The sequence below is a fragment of the Nerophis lumbriciformis genome, linkage group LG24 (assembly GCF_033978685.3).
Source record: "Nerophis lumbriciformis linkage group LG24, RoL_Nlum_v2.1, whole genome shotgun sequence".
Lineage (NCBI taxonomy): Eukaryota > Metazoa > Chordata > Actinopteri > Syngnathiformes > Syngnathidae > Nerophis > Nerophis lumbriciformis.
In genome coordinates this window covers 11218361-11232938 of record NC_084571.2, presented here as the reverse complement: position 1 = coordinate 11232938, position 14578 = coordinate 11218361, and positions in this window count along the sequence as shown.

The following is a 14578-nucleotide window of genomic DNA, read 5'->3' as shown; positions in this document are numbered from 1 at the left end:
TAGGTGAGGGTGAAATTGTATCCGCTTTCATCAAGGGCGTTTTGGTACGGGGGGGTTGCTTGGTCAAATTCAACCTGAGAAATAACAGCTACCAACCATTCACGAAATTCAACACAACACTCCAATACGTGCACCATGACAGCAACCACCCACCCACCACCACGAAAAGAATACCTACCGGAATTAATAAAAGGCTATCGATGCTGTCATCTAGCAAAGCTGAATTTGACCAAGCAACCCCCCCGTACCAAAAAGCCCTTGATGAAAGCGGATACAATTTCACCCTCACCTATGAACCCACGCCAGGAAACCAACCAAAAAAGAACAGAAAACGAAACAACATCATCTGGTACAACCCCCCATACAGCAAAAACGTCTCAACTAACATTGGCCACAAATTCCTCACTCTGATTGACAAACACTTTCCCAAAGGCAACAGCCTAAGAAAAGTATTCAACAAGAACAACATTAAATTGAGCTACAGCTGTATGAACAATATATGACAAATTATCTCAAACCACAACAAAACAATTGCAAATGAGCCGTCGGCCCCCGGACAGAGCGACCCCAAAACCAACAAAGGCTGCAACTGCCGCAAGAAACCTGATTGCCCTCTCAACGGGGGGTGCTTACAAACATCAGTTGTCTACCAATCTAAGGTAACACGCAAGGACATTAACACATCCGACACATATGTAGGATTAACAGAGGGAGAGTTTAAAACCAGATGGAACAATCACAAGGCTTCTTTCAGGAACCAAAACCTGCGGAATACCACAGAACTCAGCAAACACATTTGGAACCTCAAAGACAATAATGTTGAATATTCAATAACATGGCAAATTCTTGCATCCAGCACACCTTACAATAGTGGTAATAAAAGATGCAACCTATGCTTGAAAGAGAAACTGTTTATAATATACCGTCCAGACCTGTCATCCCTCAACAAGCGCAGCGAAATTGTATCAGCATGCCGCCACAGACGGAAACACCTCCTAGGTAACACCACGCCCCTACGCCAGCCTGTACCCACCCACTCTGTGCCCTATATAAACCATGGTATGTGAATGCTCCCATTAAAATCTCCTGATGATTGAGGGAACCCCCTCATGAAACAGGCCTGTAGAGATGAAGTAGTCTTGTGATTTTTTTTCCCACACATACATATATATATATATATATATATATATATATATATCCATCCATCCATCCATCCATCCATCAATCCATCTTCTTCCGCTTATCCGAGGTCGGGTCGCAGGGGCAGCAGCCTAAGCAGGGAAGCCCAGACTTCCCTCTCCCCAGCCACTTTGTGCAGCTCTTCCTGTGGGACCCCGAGGCGTTCCCAGGCCAGCCGGGAGACATAGTCTTCCCAACGTGTCCTGGGTCTTCCCCGCGGCCTCCTACCGGTCGGACGTGCCCTAAACACCTCCCTAGGGAGGCGTTCGGGTGGCATCCTGACCAGATGCCCGAACCACCTCATCTGGCTCCTCTCGATGTGGAGGAGCAGCAGCTTTACTTTGAGCTCCCCGCGGATGGCAGAGCTTCTCACCCTATCTCTAAGGGAGAGTCCCGCCACCCGGCGGTGCTCTCCCTTATATCGACCGGTAAATTGAGAGTTTTGTCTTCCGGCTCAGCTCCTTCTTCACCACAACGGATCCATACAGTCAAGACTGGAAAGTCTCAAGTCAAGTCCCAAGTCCTGCATTTTGAGTTTCGAGTCCTTTCAAGTCCTTTTAACCACAGACTAATATATTTACACAGATTGTGTATGCTTTTAAAACGTTGTATTTATTAATTAAAACAAGTGCATTTGAAATTGCAGGGAAAAAAAATAGTGTTGACATTGCACTTCATAATAGCACTATTGTTCCGCCCGATTGTAGCTGAGATAGGCTCCAGCGCCCCCCGCGACCCCGAAAGGAATAAGCGGTAGAAAATGGATGGATGGAATAGCTCTATTGACCAGTTATTTTAAACATTTAACTCTTTTCTTTACAGAATAAACACATTTGAAAAAACAAGTGCAACTGTACTTATTTGCACAAATGTGTTAACATTGTATTTCCATGGCATATTGCATTGTAACTAGTTCCACTATCCTGTCCTTACCTTATCTCATTGATCTCATCTCATACTGTATGTGTGTTGATGTGTGTGTACACATGAAAAACACAACAAATACATGAACATAACAATGAACAGAGTTGTACTTTTTAGATGTCAGGGCCCTATGCAATATGTACACATATTCTTAATATAGCATACATTTTAACTAACCTTTATTTGACTATGTTTGTCTTTTTGTAGGTGGCTAAAATACGCGGTGCTGCTGACCGCCGTCTAACGTTACGTTACTGTGTGTGATACATTGACTAACGTAACGTTATGTGTAGGTACCTCATGCAACCCTGCTTAAAAAAAATCACTTGACAAAAAGTATGAATAAGGTAGCAAACTGCAGTGGACGCAACAGATTGCCGTGTTTGCAATGACGTTATAACCATAGACATCTTATAAGTAGACGCAGCATTGGCTGCTGTGACGCGAGCAATTTGGCCGCCATCTTGAAGTGGTGATGAGGACCCGGCTAGCAGCCTAAACTGACAGTTGACATGTAGAAAACAAAGATGCCGGGCTGGTGTTCAGCATTTTCCTGCTCAAATGAGCAGGCTGTTGAAAATAGGAATCGAGGGATTACTTTTCACAAGTAAGATTTAACATTAATGTACTATTGGTTGTAATTTGTGAAAATAATATTTCCACAGAGTTGAGAAGGAACAAAGATCTTCAATATTTGTATGTGAACATCACAAATAAGTCTTCTGGGGGAGGATGACCCCCCGACAGGCGTTTGGTTTACAAACTTTCAGCCCCACCTAAAACAAAATTCACCAGCCGCCACTGATTATGATGCATTCTCATTTGAGGCAAAGTATAAGACAATACTTTCTTAACAGTATAATTGTAACCAGGAATAAGTCTTCAAGTAACAATATTCAAATACTAACATTGTTGGGTAAAACATAATTTGGTTTTATTCTGAATCCAGTGAAACAGATTGGTGGTTTTAGCTGATATAAAGACTTTCAGGTGTTTATATATGTTTATGTTGAAGTATTTGGCAGAAGCTTTTATCCAAACCGACATAAATAAATAATACATATAAAACAATCACTTAATCATTTAAGGGAAGAATGTAATATAAAATATCAATACAAAAAGTCAAGACAGAATAAACTCTCTGCTGCTGCAGCAACAGAGTTACAGTCTATAAGATATATAGATATCTAATGTATTCATACATTGTTTTCCATGTTTCGCGTTTTAGTTCCTGTCCTGCGCTCTTAGTTTGTGGTTTTCCCTTCCTGTTTGCTTTTTCCTTGCCTCTGAGCACTCTTTCCCCACACCTGTTTTCTATTCCAATCAAGACTATTTATGTTGTGCGGCTGGCACATTTTTGACGTCATGTATGTTGATACATCGTGGACGCTTCTCTGGCTGCACGTGTTTACTCGTAAGTCTTTGCTGTGCTCCAGCATTCTGTTTAATTTGTTGTTATATAGTCTGTCCTGTTTAGTTCCACCCTTCCTATCAGCACTCGTCTTTTGTTTATTTGAGCCATTCAATACCTTTTTGAACCGATAGTGATATCAGGCTATATCCGATATCAATATAATATTGTGACACCCCTGTTGACTGTGCAGTTGCTAGCTCCTAGTAGCCAATTGCCTAGCATGTTTACCTTTTTGTTGACGACTAAAACAGAAGAAAATACCAGGCCATGCCTTATTTAAGTTTGTCCCAGTTTTTCCATGTTTCCTGTTTTAGTTCCTGTCCTGCGCTCTTAGTTTGTAGTTTTCACTTCCTTTTTCTTGTTTCCTTCCTGTGAAAACTATTCCCAAGATTTGCTTTCTATTCCAATCAAGACTATTTAAGTTGTGCAGCTGCGACATTGTCATTGTTTGTCATGTATGTTGATACATGTTGGACATGTTTACTCGTAAGTCTTTGCTGTGCTCCAGCATTCTGTTGTTGTTATATAATCTGTCCTGTTTAGTTCTGCTCGTCTTTTGTTTATTCGAGCCATTCAAAACCTTTTTGAACCGATAGTGATATCAGGCCGATATCCAATATCAATATAATATTGTGACACCCCTATTAACTGTGTCTCTATGAAGGAAGTAGTTCATTAACACATATCAAATTTAAATGATCAGGGACTCCTTAACCTCCGAGTGCATAAAATCTACAGACTAATTTATTTTAGGTGGCAGGTTCCGTGTCAGATGTGGATCCTCTGCAGGTTTAACGGTGGAGTCGAATCCATTTTTAACAGTATCGAACTGTGTTCAGCATGCACGCGGCATCTCGTCGGATAAGCTCTCTCAGGGTCGTATCGATGTGTTCTGCCTCCGAGGACCTTCCTTACCTCGATGTGCGTTAGTTATCTGGAGCTTTGCAAACACGCCAGCAATCCCTGGAAAGAAACATTTCAAAATCGTTTTTATTCATGAACCCCACTCTTGGAACGCAGCTGTTGTGCGTTGTATAAATTAAGAGTGTCCTACGCAGATGTGGGCGACATGTTGAAGTAGCCAATGCGAAAGTATATTTCATTATATAATGATTTTAATACCCGAGGTCGGGTCGCGGGGGCAGCAGCCTAAGCAGAGAAGCCCAGACTTCCCTTTCCCCAGGTACTTCGTCCAGCTCCTCCCAGAAGATTCCGAGGCGTTCCCAGGCCAGCCGGGAGACATAGTCTTCCCAAGGTGTCCTGGGTCTTCTCCCGTGGTCTGCTACCAGTCGGACGCGGCCTAAACACCTCCCCCAGGAAGGCGTCCGGGGGACATCCTGACCTTATCTGGCTTCTCTTGATATGGATTTTAACATTGTTTTAATCATTTCATGACTTATTTTTATTACTTCACGTTTTATTTATTTCATTACAGTGAATTATTAATGAATTTATTTGGTACTTCAAACTCGGGCATTAAAGTGCCTGAGTTGTCCATCATAAACTGCGTGGGATGAAGGTGGGGCGTATGTGTGCGTATCTGTATATTAGTACTCCATGGGTGTGTCCATAAGCCTTGACATTGCTCCGTTCGGCGTCACTGCCTTCGCAATAACACATCTGGTTGCTATGGAGGTTTCCAAAATCTAGTCCAACAAAGTCAAAACATCCCAGGTGTCCTTGGAGAAATTTGGGAAGGGATTTGAGAGCGTCTTTTGCTCCAATGGTCTCGCTGGGTGTGTTTACGGCGTGACCTTGCCAAGGCCAGTGTAGAGGGAGTCGGAGGATTGTTTTGGTTATGGCGAGCAGACCCATGACAAAATGTTGTCCCTTCTGGCTCTCAAACTGATCATCATTTTTCCTTGCAGAGCGGAAAGCTTCTCCGAGATGTTATCCAGTTTGCGATTCAGTTCAAAACCGATGCAATCGGAGTGCCCATCCTATCAGTCATTTGTAGGAGTACCTTGAACTGCTGCCAGTATTTTCCAAATTTGTCAATACGCCAGGGGTAAGGTTTAATCAAACCAGCAGAGACCATACCAACTTTATTTATAAAGCCCTTTAAAAACAACCACAGTTGAAAAACATAGGGGCTGTACACCACAAACAAAAAAAAATATAAAAACAGAAAAATACAGGCATACTAAAACATAGAATTTAAAACGGATAACGAAAAACATAAGGCCAATTTTTCAGTTCCAATAGTTAAAAAGTTAAAAAGCCAAAAACCGTTCAAAGTCTCATGCTGGGTAAAAGCCAGTGAGTAAAAATGGCTTTTAAGAAGGGTCTTAAAAGTAGCCAAAGAAGGGGCCTGAAAAGACAATGAAGTGAGACCAAAGCAGGAGTAATGTTATCTCCTTTGCTTGTGTTTGTTAAAAGTCGAGCAGCTGTATTTTGTACCATCTGCAGATGTGAGTGGGAGAACTGGCTAATTCCAAAATACGAGTTACAGTAATCCAGCCGAGATGTAATGAAGGCATGGATTACTGTCTCAATGGTATGGTATGGTATGGTATGGTCTTTATTGTCATTGCACAAGTACAACAAAACTTTGTTTTCAGCACAAACCCGTTCAAGATTAGACAAACAAAGAGTTTACAAAGTTACAGAACAGGAACGCTAATGGCTTGCCACAAGGTGCCCCGTGAAATGGTAAACGCTGGGGGGAATGAGTAAAAAAAAAGTTAAAAAAAGATACAATCTCGAATCGGAATGGGAAAAAAAAACTCCATAGCAAAGCACATATACATATTACAACATACAACTCCAGACTTGCAACCGATGGGAGGAAGTGGAGGCTGCGGTGGCAGGATGCAGCTGTTCAAGTGCTACCCAGCCGTCCATCACCCCTAAGGGATTCAAGCCATCGAAGGCGTGGGATGGGAGGTGGCGTATATTTTTCATGGATGCATGTGTGTGTGTGTAAGCCTGCAGCGTGTCTCTGTTCCGCGGCCTTGGTGTTCTTGCAGCCGCCAGTCAGTCCAAAGTCAACAGCAGGTGTGTGTCCATGAGAGACAAGAAGGGTGTTTCGCCGCACTGTCCTTCGGGAGAGTCTCGAAGCCAGGGGACCAATCCAAGTTACAATGTTTTGTATGCGAGTGAAAGTAACATTTGCTTTTCACTCTAAATCAGGGGTCCCCAAACTACGGCCCGCGGGACGGATCCGGCCCCCCCGGCATCCAAAATCCGGCCAACAGGAAGTCCGAAGTAAAAAAAAGTGTTTTTTTTTTGTTTTTGTTTTTGTTTTTTTTCAAATCTTTCATTTCTAATCCATTTTCTACCGCGTGTTACTCTCGGTGTCTCCTAGCCGCTCAGGCAAATCATATTGTCATCAACAATGTTAAATGTTGATGAACATCAATGTTAATTGATGTTAAATGACAAAACGGATTATAAAGACTATGTATATCCATCCATCCATCCATTTTCTACCGCTTATCCCTTTTGGGGTCGCGGGGGGTGCTGGAGCCTATCCCAGCTACAATCGGGCGGAAGGCGGGGTACACCCTGGACAAGTCGCCACCTCATCGCAGGGCCAACACAGATAGACAGACAACATTCACACTCACATTCACACACTAGGGCCAATTTAGTGTTGCCAATCAACTTATCCCCAGGTGCATGTCTTTGGAGGTGGGAGGAAGCCAGAGAACCCACGCAGTCACGGGGAGAACATGCAAACTCCACACATAAAGATCCCGAGCCCGGGATTGAACCCAGGACTACTCAGGACCTTCGTATTGTGAGGCAGACGCACTAACCCCTCTCCCACCGTGATGCCGTGATATATATATATATATATATACACATATATATATATATATATATATATATATACATATATATATATATATATATATATATATACATATATATATATATATATATATATATATATGTGTGTGTGTATATATATATATATATATATATATATATATATATATGTGTATATATATATATATATATATATATATATATATATATATATATATATATATATATATATACATAGTCTTTATAATCCGTTTTGTCATTTAACATCAATTAACATTGATGTTCATCAACATTTAACATTGTTGATGTATGTGTATATATATATATATATATATATATATACATATATGTATATACAGCCTGGCCCCCGGACACATTTTTTTTAAGTCAAAAAGTTTGGGGGACCGCTACTCTAAATTGTCTATTACTGGTCCTCAAATTCATCCTGAGGACCAGTTGTCAAACCGTTGCCTGGAGAGAAGGTTTTTAACTTTGGCCAGCTGACACTGTCCTGTTGTGATTCCAAATAGGTAGATACACAACCCTCCACTTCTCCCTAGAGTCCACGGTGTATCCAGCAACAATCGTTCAGACAGGACAGACAGGTTTTCCCCCCAACCCAAGCTTGTCGTCGAGAAGATCTTGTCAATTTTGTTGAAAGGTCAGTTGATCAATTCAATTTTTTTACATTTTGGAGAGTGCAAAAAGAGGCTCTAAGAAAGTTTAGACAAGACAAAAAAGAAAAAGCAAGAGAGATAAGGGAGAGGGAAGGGAAAGTGTCCGCCTTCGTTGAGAGCCAGCAAGACATTGGCATGACATGTCATAGGCCATAGTCTATGTCATAGTCATAGTACAATAAGAAAAAACCACCAACCACTAAAAATACAAATATGTGTCTTTAAATATGTATATTTTTTAAAGTCTTTCTACAAAAAACACTACTTAGAGTAAAGTACAGTTTATACAGGGTTACATTTGCTGTGTTTAATGTCTGAGACTAAGGATCTTGAGCTGGAAAGTGTGCGACCGTCTGCTCCGTATGAAGATGACCTTTTCCATTGCAAAGGAAATATAAAAGTTCACATAATGAAAACACTGCCATCTCTTCCTGTATCACACAAGAAGTTTAATGTTGCCAAATGAAGCCATTGTTGCAGCGTCGAGAGATAAGCAATCATTTCGTCCATGCAGTCTCTTTCATTCTGCAAAACGGTCATTTATCATGGTCGACATATATTTTTGTTTACTTCCCATTTGTCGCACAAGAAAGAAAGAGCAAGGTCAGAACATTCCGCGCGACCCAGGTCAGAGAAAACAAACAAAGGAGCACAAAACAGAACACAGATCGATAGGTTGAGAGGTTAGAAGTCTGTTGGAACACAGAAAGTCAGGCTCAATCAGAGCTGGCAGTCTCTTCCACCTTCTCTTTACTTTGTGCAGCTGTTAAAGCTTTCACCTCTTACTCCGCGAGCTTTAACAGTCCTTTTATAACTTTTAACGGACGCCTCGGTGAGAAAGCCTTTGAGATGCCATGAAGAAAATGCTTGGTACGAGTGTAGACCAGAATAGAACATGCAGTTGTTTTCATCATAGATTATACTTTATCTACTAGCAATAACGCGACTAAAGAGGGTCTCCTGTTTTCACTGCGGTCTGATTGTAGGTGGGTGACTTAGACTTAGACTTAGACTTAGACATAGACAAACTGTATTGATCCACAAGGGAAATTGTTCCACAAAGTAGTTCAGTTACCAAGGATGGAAAGGGTAAGGCTGGAAAGGATAATGCAGGTATAAAGTAGACGAAAAATGTACCATAACAGCAATATAAAATATAACATATATGTAATATTTACATATTATATATACAGTATATAATATCTACTGATATATTTTATATCGGGACGGTGTGGGACAGTTGGGAGAGTGGCCGTGCCAGCAACCTGAGGGTTCCTGGTTCGATTCCCACCTTCTACCAACCTCGTCACGTCCGTTGTGTCCGTGAGAAAGACACTTCACCCTTGCTCCTGATAGGTTGTGGTTAGGGCCTTGCATGGCAGCTCCCGCCATCAGTGTGTGAATGGGTGAATGTGGAAATAGTGTCAAAGCGCTTTGAGTACCTTGAAGTTAGAAAAGCGCTATACAAGTATAACTCATTTACCATCATTTACCCATCCATTTTCTACCGCTTGTCCCTTTCGGTGTTGCGGGGGTTCCTGGAGCCTATCTCAGCTGCATTTGGGACATCATTTACCATTATATACAATATATAACAAATCCCAAATGCCATGTACAATATTAAAGTAAATGGCATAAAGTAGAGAGAAGATCCAGCAGAAAATATACGTTATAAACAAAGAGAGGTAGTGACGACCAGTGTTTTGAAAAATGACTGTCCATCCATCCATCCATCCATTTTCTACCGCTTATTCCCTTCGGGGTTGCGGGGGGCGCTGGAGCCTATCTCAGCTACAATCGGGCGGAAGGCGGGGTACACCCTGGACAAGTCGCCACCTCATCGCAGGGCCAACACAGATAGACAGACAACATTCACACTCACATTCACACACTAGGGCCAATTTTTTTAGTGTTGCCAATCAACCTATCCCCAGGTGCATGTCTTTGGAGGTGGGAGGATGCCGGAGAACCCGGAGGGAACCCATGCAGTCACGGGGAGAACATGCAAACTCCACACAGAAAGATCCTGAGGAATTACTTAAAATAATGAATTATAGTTTACTCATTACTTTACAAAAAAGTAGTAACATAATTACTCTAATAAATGTAATTAAATACTAGGGAAAGTAATTTGCATGTTACTTAAATATATGCATTTGCGAGATGTTTAATAAAAATGCACAGTGTGCAGGGTCTCTGTTTTCAAAAGGCGGGGCCTGTTGTCTAGTGACGTATGACGTCATCGAGGGTTTCGACGGAGCTGTGTTTTTTTAGCTTTGGCAGTTAGCAGCACACTTTGTCGATGGTCGGCTTTGACGGCAGCTCTTTTCAATCTCAATCTTTTGTGTTACCTCTGCTTAATAAATTACCTGCTCCGTGGTCTTGTGGTTAGAGTGTATGCCCTGAGATTGGTAGGTCGTGAGTTCAAACCCCGGCCGAGTCATACCAAAGACTATAAAAAAAAATGGCACCCATTATGTCAGGCTTGTCTCTGAAAGTTTGACTATGTCTTAGTATTTCCTCTGCGTTTGTCTTTGTTTCCTGTCAGCACTTTAATTTTGGTTATTTCCTGATTGTCTCCCTGAGTGCTTTTTCCCCTCAAGTGTGACTGACTGCTTTGTCCTCCACTCTGCGCTGGATTATTGTCATTGTAATACTTGTCGTTGTAGCTCCTACCTGTTTTGTCGTTTATACCTGAATCCTGTAGCTATTGGCAGCGTGCTGTTTTTTGTTACTAGTTCCTGTTTGCTGGATCCTGTTTCCCGTGTTCCAGTTTCGCTCCTAGTTCCTGGTTTGTGTCTTTTCTTTATTTTTACTTTTGGACATTAAACCATGTTTTCTTTTACCAAGCCTGCCTTCTCTGCATCTTGGGATTCGTCACCAACAACAAATTGTGACACATCAACTCCCTGCACTCAGCATCAAGGGTTGGAATTGGGGTTTAAAAGCCTACTGAAATACGATTTTCTTATTTAAACGGGGATAGCAGGTCCATTGTATGTGTCATACTTGATCATTTCGCGATATTGCCATATTTTTGCTGAAAGGATTTAGTAGAGAACATCGACGATAGAGTTCGCAACTTTTGGTCGCTGATAAAAAAGCCTTGCCTGTACCGGAAGTAGCAGACGATATGCGCGTGACGTCACAGGTTGCGGAGCTCCTCACATCTGCACATTGTTTACAATCATGACCACCAGCAGCGAGAGCGATTCGGACCGAGAAAGCGACGATTTCCCTATTAATTTGAGCGAGGATGAAAGATTTGTGGATGAGGAAAGTGAGAGTGAAGGACTAGAGGGCAGTGGGAGCGATTCAGATAGGGAAGATGCTGTGAGAGGCGGGTGGGACCTGATATTCAGCTGGGAATGACTAAAACAGTAAATAAACACAAGACATATATATACTCTATTAGCCACAACACAACCAGGCTCATATTTAATATGCCACAAATAAATCCCGCATAACAAACACCTCCCCCCTCCCGTCCATATAACCCGCCAATACAACTCAAACACCTGCACAACACACTCAATCCCACAGCCCAAAGTACCGTTCACCTCCCCAAAGTTCATACAGCACATATATTTCCCCAAAGTCCCCAAAGTTACGTACGTGACATGCACATAGCGGCACGCACGTATGGGCAAGCGATCACATGTTTGGAAGCCGCAGCTGCATGCGTACTCACGGTACCGCGTCTGCACATCCAACTCAAAGTCCTCCTGGTAAGAGTCTCTGTTGGCCCAGTTCTCCACAGGCCAATGGTAAAGCTTGACTGTCATCTTTCGGGAATGTAAACAATGAAACACCGGCCGTGTTTGTGTTGCTGCAGCCGCCCACAATACACCGCTTCCCACCTACAGCTTTCTTCTTTGCTGTCTCCATTGTTCATTGAACAAATTACAAAAGATTCACCAACACAGATGTCCAGAATACTGTGGAATTTTGCGATGAAAACAGATGACTTAATAGCTGGCCACCATGCTGTCCCAAAATGTCCTCTACAATCCGTGACGTCACGCGCAGACGTCATCATACCGAGACGTTTTCAGCAGGATATTTCGCGCGAAATTTAAAATTGCACTTTAGTAAGCTAACCCGGCCGTATTGGCATGTGTTGCAATGTTAAGATTTCATCATTGATGTATAAACTATCAGACTGCGTGGTCGGTAGTAGTGGGTTTCAGTAGGCCATTAAAAATCACCAAAATGATTCCCGGGAGCGGCCACCGCTGCTGCTTACTGCTCCCCTCGCCTCCCAGAGGGTGGAACAAGTGGATGGGTCAAATGCAGAGGGTAATTTCACCACACTTAGTGTGTGTGTGACTATCCGTGGTACTTTAACTTTAAAGAGATTGAATGCTCTTCGATGTCTGTCATGTCTTCCTGTCAACAAACGGGGTATTATTTGGATGGCAAGTTTGTCATGTAAATAATTGATTTGTTGTTCAATGTCCTTAGTGTGTGAATGTTGTCTGTCTATCTGTGTTGGCCCTGCGATGAGGTGGCGACTTGTCCAGGGTGTACCCCGCCTTCCGCCCGATTGTAGCTGAGATAGGATGGATGGATGGATGTTCCCATTGTGTGCGTATGTTGTCTGCTGTGTCACGGTGTGATGTCGCCTCTTCTTATTCGATACCAAGTTCATTTTAGTGCGGCGCTGCTTGTTGCTTTCACGAGTAAGAAGAAATTCCCTTATGAAGCTGTCTTGTTGTCGACATAAAACCACATCAAAAGTAACGTGCCACGTTCCTTCAAGCTATCGCTAACGGCGTTGTAACAGACCTAAAAGTAATTATTTAGATTCATTGTTACTAGTAAAAAAGAAACTGCGTTGTTATATAACTGTTATTAGAAACACTGGTCACGACCACTGAGTTTGGTCTACATCTCTGAAACAATTCACGCAGGCCAATTCCTGAATAACCCACTCTGATTTAAGTGAGTCACTTCCGTGGAGATAAATGTTGCTCAGGCACCCGTTGGGAGAACAAAGCTACTTTTTATAGTTTGACTTTTTTAGACTTCACACATTATCTTTACTTATTAGAACCTCTGCAGCTTTCTATTTTAATTATTTATTTTTTATCGTGTTCTGTTTGTGTTGTGTTGTGTTTGCTCGGTACTCGTTTTATCTTTTAACCTGCTCATTGTACAGCACTTTGGCTACCCCTGTGGTAAATTTTAAATGTGCTCTATAAATAAAGTTGATTTGATTTGATTTGATTCCTTTGCATGAACACACACTTTAACAGGTGAGGAATTCACCCTGGGTTCTTTGGATTTAGGCTAATAATTGTTGGTTCTTGGAATATGATGTTGAAACATTTGCTTTGTTATAATCCCCTCTTGGTTAGTGATGTGTACTTCTGGTCTTGTCATCCTCGGACCTGAGGACGACGAGGTGGTGTGAAGTATCAGAGGAGGCGCCGGTGACGCATCGTTGGAACGAAAAGTTGCTTTATTGCAAACGAGTGTCAATTTTGCAGGACTGCAGTACCTGGAGGAGTTCGAGCCTATAAGCAGCAATATCCATCCATCCATTTTCTACCGCTTATTCCCTTTGGGGTCGCGGGGGGTGCTGGAGCCTATCTCAGCTACAATCGGGCGGAAGGCGGGGTACACCCTGGACAAGTCGCCACCTCATCGCAGAAGCAGCAATATATTTAGCTTAAAAAGGATAAGGTTTCAAATCATCATTTGTCCGAAAATAGTCGTCATCGTTGTCTGTTACCAAGTCTGCCATGATTAGAAAACACACTCGTGTTTGATATCGGAAGAAAGAACAAACAGTTGTTGCTGGAAGTCAGACGTGCGCTGCTATGGAAACTTGAATCAATGCGCGGAAGAAATCAGTCCCGAAAAGGATTAAAATAATCAAAATACAGTAAATATTGTACATATTACAAATTGTTATGAAGGTATCTGTTACTACATTATATATATACTTGCAGTGTGTATATTGTAGATATTACATATTGTTATGAAGGTGTCTGTTACTACATTTTATGTATACTTGCAGTGTGTATATTGTACATATTACATATTTTTATGAAGGTGTCTGTTACTACATTTTATGTATATTTGCAGTGTGTATATTGTACATATTACATATTGTTATGAAGGTGTCTGTTACTACATTGTATATATACTTGCAGTGTGCATAATGTACATATTACATATTGTTATGAAAGTGTATGTTAAATTATATATATATACTTGCAGTGTGTATATTGTACATATTACAAATTGTTATGAAGGTGTCTGTTACTACATTATATATATACTTGCAGTGTGTATATTGTAGATATTACATATTGTTATGAAGGTGTCTGTTACTACATTATATATATACTTGCAATGTGTATATTGTAGATATTACATATTGTTATGAAGGTGTCTGTTACTACATTTTATGTATACTTGCAGTGTGTATATTGTACATATTACATATTGTTATGAAGGTGTCTGTTACTACAATATATGTATACTTGCAGTGTGTATATTGTACATATTACAAATTGTTATGAAGGTGTCTGTTACTACATTATATATATACTTGCAGTGTGTGTATTGTAGATATTACATATTGTTATGAAGGTGTCTG